This window comes from Grampus griseus, assembly GCF_964374135.1.
Source record: "Grampus griseus genome assembly, chromosome: 2".
Taxonomy (NCBI): Eukaryota; Metazoa; Chordata; class Mammalia; order Artiodactyla; family Delphinidae; genus Grampus; species Grampus griseus.
Genome location: NC_139018.1, coordinates 120088743 through 120105102, shown reverse-complemented (window position 1 = coordinate 120105102; position 16360 = coordinate 120088743). Strand labels below are relative to the sequence as shown.

Sequence of the window (16360 nt, the reverse complement as noted above, 5' to 3'; positions counted from 1 at the left end):
CCCAGCTGCCGAGCGCCCCGGGCCCGCCAGGGGGCGGCCTGGCCGCGGGAGACGCTGCCTGGCCCGTCTGGCGCCCGCGCCCGCGTCGGCTGGATGGACCCAGGAACTTCCGGCCGCCGGGAGCCCAGGTGGCGCGGGGCTGAGGGTGCGGGGCCTGGGCAGATCCATTCGAGGGGTGCAGTGGGGGCGACTGGGTGATCTTGGCTCCCCTTGAGCTGGGGCGCGGGGCGTCAGTGAGGAGCAGGGGGAGAGCCCTGAACTGTGAGTGCGGAGATCCAGCCTGGGGCCCAGCTCTGCCAGCGTCTCACCGCGCGACCTTGGGCCCCGTTCCTCCGCGGAAAAGCAGGGGGTCAATCGAGATGACCTCTAAGGCCCCTCCCGGGCCAGGCCCGGGGAGGCTGATCTGGTCTTTGACCACGGCCTGGTCAGAGTATCTCAGACCCTCTGGGTCCCTCAGGGAGGAGGACGGGACTTGCTTGCCTTTCTTTGAGCCCTTGGATACGTGAGACTTGAGAGGATTTAAAAGACTTACTGTGTCCAGAGACTTACTGTGACAAATGCCAGGAAGTTTTGCGGGGCTTTTAAACAGATGCCATCCATTGCAGCAAATGGAGCCACCGCTAACTACCTTTGAAGGGTCCAGCTCACACATTTGTTATTTATCACCCCAGGACCAATGATGCTATAGGTATTACCTCCATTTTACAGGTGAAGAAACTGAGGCTGAGAGCGGTTTACTAACTTGCCCAGAGTTCCACAGCGGGGAGGTAGCAGAACCTGAGCCGGACTCCAGCACTGGCTCAGCTCACACCTGGACTCTGATGAGAAGACCAAGACTTTATGCTTTAAAATAGGTGATTTGTTTCTTTAACCACTGAGAGCAGTGCATCAGAATCACTTGATAGGCTCCACCCCCAGCGCTTCCGGTTTAAGTCTGGGTGGCCAAGCATGTGGGGGGCCAACAGGTTCCCAGGTGATGCTGATGCTGCTGGAACCAGGACCGTGCTTTGAGAATCGTTGCTTCGGCTGAAGGTTGGGGGTTCCAAGAGGAGCAGGGGTCCAAGTTTGGCAGATGATCCCTGGTATTTTTACATTTTCCTTTTATACCTGATGTTCCTGGTTGGGGTTTTCCGACATTATTTTGCCACCCTCTGGTGAGAATGGCAGCCATCAGCTAAACAGACAAGCCTCCCTGATGATATTGCAAGAGTCATCAGAGGCATAATCAATTGCTATCAGACGGGCAGGAAACAATTCAGAAGCCCAGGGGATTGCTGACCAGCCTTCAGAGACTGCCTCACCATCCTTCATTTATATTGGACATTTATAGCGGACAGCTGTGGGAAAGAAGGCAGATTCAGAGAATGTGGAATTTTAGAGCAGAGACAGGCCTTTATAAGATTCCATCTGCAATTCGTCTTTCTCCCATTATTAGAGTTGGGGAAACTGAAACCTTCTCCAAACCACACAATCACTATTAACAAACATCTTAGATTCCCCATTGCCTGTGAATTGGCCAGAATTCTGTGTACTCATATCCTGCTCTGTTACATTCCTTTACAGTTGCTAACATGCTACTCATTTGTATGCCAGGTGTTCCTGGCAGAAAAGCCAGAACTTGTACAAAGAGGACTGTATTTTCAGTTCTGGGAGTCCCTCCTCTCACAGGTGATAAATAGAAGCAACAACCTGGCTAGAGTATTCCCTTAGCAGATCCTTTGTGATAGCTATTGCCATTGCCCTAAGTGAGGCCCCCTCTCTCTTGAGCTATTACAACAATGCTGTGAAGAGGGCATGGCATACAAGTTACAGATGAGAAACCCCCAGCTCAGAGAGGCAAAGTGACCTGCCCAGTGCCATCCAGCTGGGAAGGGGCAAAGCGTGACTCTCACCTCCTTCTCTGATTCCAAATCGTGCTTCTGCTGCTTCCAGCTGTTGAGTGTGAAAGACAGTGTATGTGTTTGTTGAGGGGAGAGTGGACAGAGGGAGAAGAAGGAAGCATTGATTACCTACTCTGCGCCCAGGATTGTGTTGGATGCTTTACATTTACTGAATATGATTATTCCATGAACACCTCTTAAGTCTGTAGAGTTTGGCATTATTATCCCATTTCACAGATGAAGAAATAATCTCAGAAAAGGTGACTTGCCCAAGGGCATGCAGCTGGTGATTTAAATCTGGGTCCTGGCTGTCTTGTTTTTGTTTCTGTGGTACGCGGGCCTCTCACTGTTGTGGCCTCTCCTGTTGCGGAGCACAGGCTCCGGATGCGCAGGCTCAGCGGCCACAGTTCACGGGCCCAGCCGCTCCGCGGCATGTGGGGTCTTCCCGGACCGGGGCACGAACACGTGTCCCCTGCATCGGCAGGCGGACTCTCAACCACTGCGCCACCAGGGGAGGCCAGTCCTGGCTGTCTTGATCACACTGTCTAGGGGCAGGGGAACATATGGTTACCGATGTTTAAAGGGGGCCAACTCCTAGGCAGTTGCAGTCTTTGTAAATGATGTAACATCAGAAGGTAGCAACAAGGGGTAGTTTGGGGATTCCTGGCACTTTGCAAAATTTGGAATAAAAACAGGAGGGATAAATACTACAAAATGCCCAAGGAGTAAACTTGATAGGAGTTAAAGGGTCAGTAAATATAATAGAACATTGATTTCTTTCCTTCTTTTCAAGGTCCTTCCTCATTGACTAGCTATTCTTTGTGTTGAAATGTCATTGATCTGCAAGTTGTTAGTCTAGGACTTAGAATCTAAGTGGATCTTGATGGCAGAGATAAGGTGTTCTGGGCCCAAGGCCTGGGCGGGAATATCTACAGTAAATCTTCCCTCTAGCAGCCCCATGTGCCCAGTGAGTCACTCTCTTGTCCTACACTCAAATCTTTTGCTAACCTACCTCTAACTTTATATCAGCTTCACACCACCTCCTAGTAGGACCTGCTAGCTATCTTGGCTCATCCGAGTCTTCTCTATCTTAGGGGCAATTTAAACCTCATTCCTCCTGAAGTCTTATCTTTGCTTAGAGAGCACTTATCTTGGCCGCTCCCCTGGTATAGCTGCTGTTTATATTCTGTGAGGTGTTCCTTGGTCAACCTCATCGCATACACACAAGACACCTCACAACCCCTTTTTTACATCTGGCCTATATTCTAGCGCTGAACAGCTTGTCTTGTAACTTTCCTGTATCTCCAGCACTTTACATATAGTAGATTCTTCATTAATATTTGGTGGATGAATGAATACATAGCCTGGGGCTATCTTTTTTGAAGGAGGGAAATTATTTCCTCTTGAATACTAAGATTCAGGAGGGCTGGCACCACGTTTTAATTGGTTCTATCCCCAGGCTCTAGGACAAGGTCTTAGTAAATATTGAATCAACATTCTTTAAAAGAATACATTTTCTGGACCTGTTTACACATTGATTCAAGTATAGCTCCCCAAATGTTCTGACTTGGAATAGTTTTTCCTCTTGGAGGACTGAGTGACCAAGCCCTTTCTTTTTTTTCTTTTTTTTTTTTTTTTTTTTTGTGGCCGCATTGCACGGCATGCAGGATCTTAGTTCCTGGACCAGGGATTGAACCTGTTACCCCCTTCAGTGGAAGCACAGAGTCCTAACCACCGGACCACCAGGGAATTTCTGACCAAGCCCTTTCATACAGAGCAAACAGAATGAACCCACCTTCTCCCTTCATGAACCACCTCTTTTGACCTGTTCTAGACCCTTCCCCAGAAGCTACTCTGGATGTGGGAAGTTCCCGGATGGCCTAGAATGAGACCCCAACCTGATGGTGACTGTCCTGTTGAGGGGGGGAGGGGTCAGTCTCCCCCACAAACCTGTTTCTCCTGCAGGCTGCCCCATCCATCCTTTCAAGTGCCTTTAAAATCCTTGGAGGCATCCTCGATTCCTCTCTTTTCCTCACACTCCACACTTGGTTCATTGGCACAGCCTGTTAAGTCTAGAATCCAACCACTCTGTAGCACTCTATCACTATCTTGTGGTCCAAGTCCCCCTCACCTCTCTCCTGGATTACTGTGGTAGATTACATCATGACACGACTAAGCCAGTTCATCGCAACTGGGTTCAGTGTTGCTGTAGATCTCAGTAATCTCCAGTAATGAGTGGTAGATGAGCGTACCTTGCTACTAGCAGGGGGCGCTGAGGCAATGCAAGCCAGTTTTAGCCTGAATTCTGTGCCACGGACCATCACTGATTAGCAAGCAGGTCCTCGAGTTATATGACCTCCTCTGTGAGCTCAGTGAAGGCCCAGATATATGTCCTGGGTGTTCCAAAAAGCTTCCTTCTTGAAAAGATTAAGTCCAAGGCAGAAGCAACAATATTTGAGGAACAAGCTTCAATTCAGGGTCAGGCGATGGCATCCTCACTCAGCAGCTTGAACCCCAGACCAGACGGATTCCTAAGACCTAGAGCCCATTGGAGCTCACTAGATTCTTATGCCTTGCGGTGCAAGAGCAGAGGCACATGGACAGCACATTGCACATCTGGAACACTGCCTGTTTGACTGATGGACAATTATTTTGGCCATCAGGTTGCTAATGAACAGACCCTCTGCTGAAATGGCATTAAGACAATTGAAGCACTTGCAGAAGTGCCTCTGGAGTGTGGCTTCCGGGTAAAGTCCCTGCTGCCTCCACGGGAGCAGCTCTCAAAGTGTGGTCCCTGGGACCTTTTCAGAGGGTCTGTGAGATCAGCACTATTATTATTTTCATAATAATACTAGGACATTATTTTCGTTTTTCACTCTCATTTTCTCCCAAGCACAGAGGGGAGTTTTCCAGAAGTTACATGTGTAGTATTGCCACAGGTTGAAGGAAGAATCAGATATGAGAATGCAGCTGTCTTCTACTAAGCCAGACTTTTTTTTTAAATACTTATAAGTAACTTTTCTTTTTTAAAAATTAATTAATTTATTTTTTGGCTGCATTGGGTCTTTTTTGCTGCGCACGGGCTCTCTCCAGTTGCAGGGAGCGGGGGCTACTCTTCGTTGCGGTGCGCAGGCTTCTCATTGAGGCAGCTTCTCTTGTTGCGGAGCACAGGCTCTAGGCGCGCGGGCTTTAGTAGTTGTGGCACATGGGCTCAGTAGTTGTGACTCACGGGCTCTAGAGCACAGGCTCAGTAGTTGTGGTGCATAGGCTTAGTTGCTCTGTGGCATGTGGGATCTTCCCGGAGCAGGGCTCAAACCCATGTCCCCTGCATTGGCAGGCGGATTCTTAACCACTGCACCACCAGGGAAGTCCAAGCCAGACTTTAAAGATATTTACAAACATGTACAGTGGTTTCTCAGGATCTGTGGAAGATTGCTTCCAGGACCTGCCCTCATACCAAAATCTGAGTCCCATAGTCGGCCCTCCATATCCACGGGTTCCGCAGAGGAGGGCTGACTGTAAAACAATGCCACTTTTCTCACTAAATATTTTTTGTTTTCAAATATATCATTTTTCAGGACTTGTCCCTGTTGCATCTACTCACCTCTGCTGTGAAAGCATCTATACACACAAATGGGCCTGGAAGTGTTCCAGTAAAACTTTACTTATGGACACTGAAATTTGAATTTCATATGATTTTCATGTCTCACAAAGTATTATTCTTCTGATTTTAAAAAAATGTAAAAGCAATTCTTAGTTCACAGGCTGTCCAAAAATAGATGGTGGGCCAGATTTGACCCCCGGGTTGCAATTTGCCAACCCCTCCCTGTTCTAGGGGGTTCAAACCAATAACACACACATATACATCATGTTAGTTCAACTGAAATGTTCAGACAATATAACAGCTTTCTCATTGTTTCTGCAAATGACCCCTGAAGGCTATTCTCAACACAGCAGCCACACTGATCCCTCTTTGCTCTAAAGCCACCAGTGACTTATCTTATACAGCAGAGAAGCCAAAGTCCTTCCCATGGCTTGGAAGACCCTACATGATCTGCTGCCCCATCCCTCTGACTCAACTCCTTCTTCTCTCCCTCTCATTCTGCTCTAGCCTGTTCCTTGAAAAAGCCTGCTCCTTCCTCAGGGCCTTTGCACTTGCTGTTCCCTCTGCCTGGAATGTCCTTCCCGCAAATAGCCAATTAATTCACTCAAATGTCTGCTCAAATATCACTTCTCAGTGAAGTCTTTGTTTTCTTTTTTTTAATAACAGTTTTATTAATATAATTCATATGCCATGCAATTCATCCATTACAATTCGGTGTACAATTCAGTGGGTTTTGGCGTATTTACAGAGTTGTGCAACCTTCACCATGATCAGCTACAGAACATTTTTCATCACTCCAAGCAGAAACCCCAGACCTATTAGCAGGCACTCCCCATTTCTCCCCAGTTTGCTCAACCCTCCCACCAATCTACTTTCTGTCTTCATGTATTTGCTTATTATGGACATTTCAAGGAATTAGAATTCCATTAAATGGAATCAGACATATGCTCTATTGTGATTGAATTCCTTCACTAAGCTTAATGTTTTCAAGATTCATCCATGTTGTAGCATGTTTCTGTACCTCATTCCTTTTTAGGGTTGAATAATATTCCATTGTATGGAGACACTACAATTTATATATCCACTCATCAATTAGTGAACATTTGGGCTGTTTCACTTTTTGGCTATTAGGAATAATGCTCCTATGAACATGCATGTACAAGTTTTTGTGTGGACATGTGTTTTCATTTCTCTTGGGTAGATACCTAGGAGGGAATTGCTGGGTCATATGGTAACTCTGTTTAACCTTCTGAGAAAATGCCAGACTGTTTTCCAAAGTGGCTGCACCATTTTACATTCCCACCAGCAGTGTTATCGGGATTCCAATTTCCCACATCTTCTCCAACACTTGTTATTACCTGTCTTTGTGATTACAGACATCCTAGAGGGGGGTGATGAAGTGGTACCTCATGGTTTTGATTTGCATTTTCCTGAAGGCTAATGTAAAGGAAGCCTTTTCTTGATCATCCTATTTTAAATGTCAACCCCTCCTCCCTTCTCTACCCCCTCCCCCACTTCCCTGCTTCATTTTTCTATAGCACTTATTTCACTTATTCATTTGTTGTCTCTCTCCTCCCTCAGGGGATAAACTCCAGGAGGGCATGATTTTTGTCTGTTCTGTGCTCTGCTATATCCTCAATGCCTGTAGAAGCTCTGTCCAATGGAAATAGAGTGTGATCCATGTACGTAATGTTAAACTTTCTAGTAGCCAAAAAAAAGTGAAAAAAGAAGGAGGAAACAGATGAAGTTCATTTTAATAATATTTTTATTTAACCAGATATATCTAAAACATTGTTATTTCAACAAGTAATCAATATAACAAATTACTAAGGAGATATTTTATATTCTTTTGTTCAGTCTAAGCCTTTGGAACCAGGTGTGCATTTCACACCCTTCTCAGTTTGAACTTGCCACATTTCAAGTGCTTAATAGCCACACATGGTCAGTGGCTTCAGCACTGAACGTGGGCCTAGAACATTCATTTTGTGAGTGTATGAACAACTCCCTCTTAGAGACGGTTTGATTAGTCACTGCCCTGGGGAGGAGGACTTTCATAAACATATTTACGTGAGGTCTTGCATGTAAGTGGTAAGCCTGGGCTTGGGTTTCCAATCCCTGCTTGCTCACTGTGACCTTGGGCAAGTCATCGTCCCTCTCCGAGCATCAATTTCTTCAGCTGTGAAATAAACATTATGGTCCCTTCCAAGCTTTCAGCATCAGAGAGGGAGGCGAGAGTGTTGCCTGTGGGGTAAAAATGATGCTCAAATGCCTTAGATTCCATACTTTTTGAAGTCAGGTGGCTTTCACCGTCACTGGGAGGAGGGCTAAATCACACAGAAAGATGGTTCTGGAAGACCTCTTGGAGAGCCCTGGTGACCTGGGGGTTTTTGTGACTGTAAAGAGGCCCTGGGATCATGATTTACACAAAAAGAACAAAGGAATCTGTCTGGGAACACCTCACCCCCCGCCAAGCCCCATCACCCTAACACAAACTGTCTCCTAGAACTATCTGTACAGCTCCCCAGCTGCGTGTGCATTCCTCAAAGGCAGGCCCTGAATCATTGAATATTCATTTCTGTGTTTGGAGGATTATTTGGAAGTCTGTGTAGGGAGGATTCTGATTTAGTTCATTTCCCTGCATCTTTTTGATTAATCCAGAAAAATGGGGGATTCAACAGGTGTTTTGCCAATATGTTAGCTTCTGCTTGCTCAAGCATTTTTTAAGATGTTATAAGGTGTCATATTAATCATAAAATCTTCAGAACCCTCTGTGGGGTGAGACTGGGGACCAGGTTTGCCTGGGGATCGTTCCTTTCAGCTCCTCTGTCCACTGTGGGGACTGTGGGAATTGGCTTTCAAAAGCCCATGCCATTAACTGCACAGCCCACAGGCTGGATTTCTCTAGGGGAAGGGCTGTGCTGGGAGTCATGATCTGCTTTCAGGGAAGGCTTGTCACTGTCTATGTAGCTTCTCTGAACTTAACCTGTAGACTCGGGCAGATCGAGCAAAGCCAGGCCCCACAGTGTAAGCAAATAGGAATAGATCAGGTCAATTTGATTCGATCAGCATCCCTGGTTTGCATTTCCAGGCTTTACTTCTGGAGAAGTAAGATACTACTCCCAAAACAGGCCTCAGGGGGACAAATCTTTTGAGCAGAGTCCCTTAAAAAAATAATGCACTTATGAGTAAATGCATTGTATGTGAGATGGTTCCCCATTACCTCCCAGGACAGAGTCCATGCTGCTTCCTGTGATAGGCGTGGGAGGGTCTGGACCCTGCCTCTTCCTCTAGCCTCTCAGCACCTGGCCCTTTGGGCTCTAACCCTTGCATTTCCCACATACCTCATGGATTGTCATTCATCTCCAGGCCTTGGCCTATGGTGTCCCTTCTGCCTGGCACCCCTTTGCCTTCCCTTCTTTCTGTCTGCAAAACTGGCCTCCCTTAGGTCTTGTCTGCTTATAGTGATCTGTCCACTTTGAACCCCCAGTTCCTGAGATACCCCAGGTTTGGAGCACCCACAGACCCTGGAATCTGTATTGCCGCACATGTTACACTGGGTTGGGATCAACTGTTTGAATATTGACCCTCTACACCAATGTTCTTCATGGAAGGGATAATGCTTCCCAAGGAATGCTTTGAACTGTATGGGATATTTCAGTGGATGCAGTGACAGGAGGGTGCTATTTCCATGTGGTGGACAGGGGCCTGGGGATGCTGGCTCTGCTGCAATGTAGCGACAGTCCTGCCCAGCGGAGAATGTTTCTTGTCCCACAGGACTTTAAGAAGTCCAACCAAATGCTCCTGTAGGTAACACACCCTGTAATTAACCAAGCTTGGAAACTAGTAATTTTACAAATAAACTCAATTTTTTTTTTGGCGTGGTTTTAACATATGCTGACTTTTCCAGGAACGCAACTACTGTGTAAATCAAGGGAAGACCAAGTTTTGCTTTGCTCAAGAGCTTTAGCAAGGACTTACCACCATTTTGGAAAATCACACCTGTAATGGCAACATGACTCACGATAGAGAAAGAAGAAATTCACCCAGATACCTGCTGGCAAATCTAATTGTTTGAGGATTTTGCTTGACCATGGGATGAGTCCCCATACGACACACCTGGATCCGTCTGCATTTGTTGATGTCGCGGTCGCCGTGTTTCATGGTATATAAAAGTCTACTTTTTTTTTTTTTTTTTTTTGCGGTACGCGGGCCTCTCACTGCTGTGGCCTCTCCCGCTGCGGAGCACAGGCTCCGGACGCGCAAGCTCAGCGGCCATGGCTCACGGGCCCAGCCGCTCCGCGGCATGTGGGATCTTCCCGGACCGGGGCACGAACCCGTGTCCCCTGCATCGGCAGGTGGACTCTCAACCACTGCTCCACCAGGGAAGCCCAAAACTCTACTTTTGAAGCTCTTACTTTCAAATGGCAAAAATAAAGTATTGCCTGAATATCGTCTTACATCCCTTAAATCCAGATTTCTTTGTCCTAAGTAGGTGCAAGCACGTGACTACTTTATTACGTCTCTGGTGTATTAGGCCTAAGCATTTAGAGATTGAAACACATTTTATTCTAATGCTCCTTTTATTTCCCTTTTATATTCGTTATATTATATTGATTTTGTCTTTTCATTACATGTATAAGTAGGTTATAATATCCATGAATTTAAAGCGGAGGATATTCAAAATATTTATTAAAGGGCGTGGGGGGATCCTAGCTGACAGTGTTGAGAACCACGCTGAAGCCTTAGAGGGCAGGGACTTCACCTCCCCTGTGTCACCGCTTCCTCCCTTGTGCCTAGCACAGGCCTGGAATACAGTAGCTGCACAGAGAATCTTTTCTGAATGATGAAGGGGTTGAGGGTGACCCCTTGGCTGAGATGGGGAACAGAGGAGGGAGGGAAGTTTAGTGAGGAGAGTGATGAGTTCAGTTTTCAATGTAGAAGCTTGGCGAGCCCTGGAACTTCGAGGGGCAGTGGCTGTGAAGAATTGCTCTCCAAATGCCACTGAAGAGGGGGACGTACAGTCAGAGTGTCAGTCAGTTCATCTGTTTGGTCAGTAAACACTATGAGTGGCTCTGTGTGGGATGGACAGATCAGCAGGGCCTGAGAGGCTCACAGTACAGGTGTGTGTCTCCTCTTGTGGAGGAGACACACACCTGTACTTTCTATTTCCTAGATGGGATTTCCTAGATGGGATGCTGCCTGATTCATGAACCATTGAATAGAGTCAATTAGATTTTCAAATTTCCCCAGTTGAATTTTGTATTTTGGCACCATGATTAGAGCTTGGAATTTTCAGCCCTGCTCCCCATTCTCTCGGGAAGAGAGAAGGGTTGGAAGTGGAATCAATGATCCATCATGCCTATGTGAGGACGCCTCCATACGAATCCTGAAAGTGTGGGGTTCACAGAGTTTCCAGGTTGGTGAACACATCTGTGTACTGGGAGGATGATGCACCCCAAATCCACAGGGTCAGAAGCTCCTGTGCTCGGGACCCCTCCAGACCTTACCCTGTGTGTCTCTTCATCTGGCTGTTCATCTGTATCCTTTATCATATCTTTTAATAAACTAGTAGATGCATCTAAATATATTCCAGAGTTCTGTGAAGCCACTCCAGAAAATTAATCAAAACTGAGGAGAAGGTCATAGTAGCTTCACATTTAAAGCCCATGGGTCAGAAGCACAGGTGACAACCTGGACTTGCGACTCTCATCTGAAGTGGGGTGGAAGCAATCTTGTAGGACTGAGCCCTTAACTTGTGGGATCTGACACTGTCTCGAGGTATATAGTGTCAGAATTGAGTTAAATTGTAGGACACCCAGCTGGTTTTACAGAGAATTGCTTGGTGGGGAACGCCCTCCCACACACATTTGGTGACTGGAAGTGTCAGAAGTGTTGTGAGTGTGGCAGTAGTGTAAGAGTTAGGAAAGACACAGGAGGAAAAGAACCAAGGTTTTTCCAATACACATGGATAAATCTTGAAAACATTATTTAATTTCTAAGTGAAAGAAGCCAATCACAAGAGAACACAAATTGTATGATTCCATTTATATGAAATGCCCAGTGTAGGCAAAGACATAGAGACATAAAGCAGATTGGTGGTTGTCAGGGTCTGGGGTGGTAGGGGGATGAGCAGTAGCCAAGGGAGCAAGCCATGAGGAAGAGCATTCCAGGCACTGGGAACAGCAAGTGCAAAGGCCCTGAGCTGGGACAAAGTGTGGTCTGATCAAAGAACAGCAAGGAGGCACGTATCTGAAAGAGAGTGATGAAGGGGAAAGTGGTGGGAGATGAGAAAAGAGAGGGGGCAGTGAAACTGAGCAGGACCCTGTGGGGCTCCTGGGCACGGAAGACTTTCTGCGTCCCCCATTGCTTGTTTGTACAGAACAGACTCCAGCCTCCATGACCTTCCCTGAGTTCCAAAGGGCAGATTCAGACAGTTGCTAATCAGGGAAGGAAGGGGATGCAGTGACAAGGGAGGAGGAGCCAAGAAACAATAGTGCAGCCTTGGGGCAGGTCCCGGTTCTGCCTCAAGGGATACACATAACAACATGTTTGAGCTCTTCATAGAACTAAAACACAACAAATGGAAGATGTCAGCCTTCTTCATACCAGAGAAGACCACCTGAGTCCAGAGTAAAGGAACCAGAGAAACTCATCAAAAGATTACCTGAGGGACTTCTCTGGTGGTCCAGTGGTTAAGACTCCAGGATTCTACTGCAGGGGGCGTGGGGTTGATCCCTGGTTGGGGAACTAAGATCCCACATGCTGCATGGCCAAAAAAAAAAAAATTACCTGAGACCAGATTAAAGGAATGCAGGCCCTGCACACACCCTAATCTTATCAGCAACCCCACCCTTGAACCATTGCTTATAAAACTCCTCACCAAATCTTCCCAGGTTGGGACACAGTTTTCAAGGACAGGAACATGCTGTGTTGCCCTTTGCCTGGCAAACCAATAAAGATATTCTTTTCTACTTCACCCAAAACTCTGTCTCTGAATTCGATTTGGCACCAGTGAACAGAGGCTGAGTTGTTGGCATCAGTAGTAAGACCAGACTGTGTAGGGCCTTGTGGGCCACTGTCAGAGTGTTGGCTTTTACTTGGATGGAGACGAGATAACACTGGCTATTTTGAGCCAGTGGAGGATGTATTTGTCTTACGTTTTAACAGAATCCCTAAGGCAGGAGATGGACTGTAAGAAGGCAAGGGTGGAAGCAGGGAGATGGGTTTGGAGGCTACTGTGTTGATTCAGGCAAGAGATGATTTTGGCTTGGACCAGGATGGGAGCAGTGGAGGTGGGAAGAAGTGTCCAATTCTGGATCTATCTGGAAAATAGAGCTCACCTTCAAGTCTTGTGGTCTGAGCAACTGGGAGATCGTAGCTGGATTTTATCAAGTGAGGGAAGACTGTGGGAGGAAGTAGTTTCCCTGCTAGTCTCTGCTCACGTATAGCAAGAAGTTATAGCAGAGCAAACATTTTAAATTTGATATTTTTTTCCTGAACACTAAACCATAGACACCGAGACCCTAAAGAGTGTTCATAATGATCACTTTTGAGGGCTGTGTGGTGTTCCATTCAATTCATTTACCCTAAATTACATAACCATTTCCTTGTAATTATCTAGACTGTTTCTGTTTTAATTTTAAAAATTATAGATAATCCTATAATGAATATCTTTGTGCTGATAGCTTTGTCTTTGTGGATCTTTCTCAGGAGATTTCTCAAGGGATTGATTCTCAGGAATGGATTTACTAAGTGAAAGAGTAAAAACACTTAATAGCTCTTGAGACACATTGCTAAACTGTTTTCCACAAAGACTGTGGCAGTTTATAAGGCCAGCCAAAACTTAGAGTGCGGCAGTTTCACCATAAATTAGATAGTAGAGGACATTAGCATTTTATTTACACTTTCTAATAAAAGGGGTAAAAGCTTCAAATTTAAAATATCTTTGCATGTACTTGATTATGGTTAAGGTTGGACATTTAAAAAGTTTATTTGTGTTTCTTTGACTGTGAACTGATTATTCAGGTCCTTTGCCCATTTATTTACTAAAGTCTTAATGGTTATGGTTAAGGTTGGACATGGTTATGGTTAAGGTTGGACATTTAAAAAGTTTATTTGTGTTTCTTTGACTGTGAACTGATTATTCAGGTCCTTTGCCCATTTATTTACTAAAGTCTTAATAGTTAGGAAAATAAACTAGGGAAATTCTGTGTAAATAAATTTGTGTTCCTTTTGTAAAAATTTTTTAAAAGCCTTTGGTATGTGAATAATTATATTCCTATTTTGCTGACTGATTGATTTAAAAATTGCCATGTTGATTACAAAAACATTTCTTAGAGTGAAGCACACCTGGATTGTGTAGTGCTGTAGTCACAAATAAGGGCACACCTTCTAGATCCTTCTCCTGAGTGGCAAAGTTTTCCCACCGTCTAGTTCAAACATACCTCGCTGATGGGATCTCTGGCACTACAAAGTGCAAGGGACAGGACAAAGGGGCTTGTCCAGAGGAGAGTGACCTGCATGTTGGAGGAACTCTGGAACATGTATGAGGAGTAGCGGCTGGCAGTTCTGGACTCAGGGAATGGGTCCCAGCTGAGGGGGAGGTAGCTTCTGTCTTCCTGGCGTCCTTCCAGCTGCTCCAGAGTCAGGAAGCACCTTGTTACGGGAGTTAGACTGGGAAACCTCTGAGGTCCTTTCAGTACTGAGAACCCGAGCTTCTGAGAATGACACTTTTCTGCCTCAAAGTCTTTGCTGGCCTTGGTCCCTCCTTATCGCCCCATCTTAGGCTGCTGACCACTTTGACTTCTTCAAGGACTGATTCAAATGCCATCTCCATAGTGGAATCTTCCCTAATCAACACTCCTCTCCTGCCCAGCCCCATCCCCCAAACTGTTAGAGCATCTGTCACTGGCTGAATTTCTTCTGTGTTTCTCCCTCACTAGACTCCGAGGGCAGGGCTGGGGCTTATTCATTTCCTTGTCCTCACAGTGCACCTGAGAGGGACTCCACTTAGGAAGCCTTTGTTGAGTTGAATGATCCCCCTCCCCAGGGGAAGCTTAGCAGTTAGGAGAACTGCCATAGTAATTAGGAGGCATCCTAGTACAATGTCGGCATCATCACTTACTAGCTGTACCTCAGTTTCCCCATGGAGCTGTTGTGAATTAAATGGACCTCTTGGAGAAAGTCATTTCGCATTTGTTTTGTAATCACTGAGCAGCAAGTACTCTCAGAGTCTATATTCCAGGCACAAAGACATAACAGATGGTCTCTGGGCTTGAGGAGGATCTCAGTGGTACACAGCAGGGTAGAATGTGATAAGGTTCCTGGGAGAGGTGGGAACCAAGTGCTAGGGGGCTCTGAGTAGGGAGAAGGAACACATGGATGAGTCTGGGGAGCTTCCCAAAGGAACCAACATCTGAGCTGAGTCTTGACAAGTGGCTGGAATTTCAACAGGTGGAAATGGTGCAAAAGGGCATTCTGGCAGAGGGAATGGCATGAGCATAGGGTGGGTAAAATACGGGAAGCATTTGGGGGCTGGCCAGAAGCCCTACTTGGCTGGCACTCCAGGACTTTGGGGCTCGAAGGAGTGACAGGAAATATGGCTGAAAAAGACAGTGGTGAGAGATGAATGCAAGAGAGAGCCAAGAGGTTTTAGGGCCCGGATGGGTCCTGGTCAGAGCTGTGAGTGAAGGAGAGGATTGTGTGGAGAAAGGACTGGGTTGTCTGGGCATCAGATGGTCAGTCCTGCAGGAGGGCAGGAGTGGCAGTGGGGATGGAGTGGAGGGGGACTGGGAAGAACACCCCTGGGTGGGACTGCCAGGGCCTGATGAGAGGAAAGGCCAAGGAGAAGAGATTGATGAGATCCCTGTATCCTGATGAGGCCACAGACTTAGCTGTACTTTATTATCTCATGAAAGTCACTGGCATCACTTCTGCACCTAATTCACCACCTTTCTGGGTAGATGGGTAGCTCTTCTCTGGAAACAACCTCTTCCAGGGTGGGGTGGGGGGAGACTTAGTGTAAATCACCGCGGCACCCAACTAGGGGACCGGTGATCAGTAGAGCTTCAGGACTCTGGTTGCTGAGGAGAGGATGAGGAGGAAGGGGAGTATGGGTGTTATTTCCTCAGAAAGGCCTTCTCTGTCCTCTCTGTTAGATTTGAATCAGGTCCCCTCATTTTACCTTCTCATTGCTCCTTGCACTTTCCCTTCCTGACTTATCACAGTTTTAATTTACATATTTGTTTGATACTTGATTGGTGCCTGTCTTTTCTACTGGATTGTAAAACCCAGCACTTAGAACAGTGTCTGGTATCTAGTTGGCACTCAAATATTTGTAGAGCTTTAAAGACAGAAAGCAGATCAGTAGTTGCTGGGACCTGGGATTGGAGCTGGGATTGACTGCAAATGGGCACAAGGAGTATTTCCATAGATTCGAAAACTGGATTGTGGTGATGGCTGTGCAAACTGTTTATATTTAATGAAAATCATCGCGAAATTACAGTGACTGAATTTTTTTTTTTTTTTTTTTTTTGCGCTACGCGGGCCTCTCACTGTTGTGGCCTCTCCCGTTGCGGAGCACAGGCTCCGGACGCGCAGGCTCAGCGGCCGTGGCTCACGGGCCTAGCCGCTCCGCGGTATGTGGGATCTTCCCGGACCGGGGCACGAACCCGTGTCCCCTGCATCGGCAGGCGGACTCTCAACCACTGCGCCACCAGGGAAGCGCCACAGTGAGTGAATTTTAAGGTATATAAGTTACACCTCAATAGAGCTGTTAAAAAATAAAAATAAATATTTGTGGAACGAGTAAATGATCTTTCTCCCTCTCTGAGGCTGTAAACTCCGTAAGAGAAACTAAATCCCCCAAATCTAGACG

General features: G+C 46.3%; 1 long non-coding RNA gene across 1 annotated transcript; it reads left to right on the top strand.

Annotated features, from left to right (window-relative positions):
* Nucleotides 1–93: 93 nt before the first annotated feature.
* Nucleotides 94–9686, top strand: LOC309818962. The gene is made up of 3 exons (XR_014296394.1): nt 94–128; nt 709–854; nt 9392–9686. It is a non-coding gene; the product is annotated as an uncharacterized lncRNA (long non-coding RNA).
* The last annotated feature ends 6674 nt before the right edge of the window (nt 9687–16360 follow it).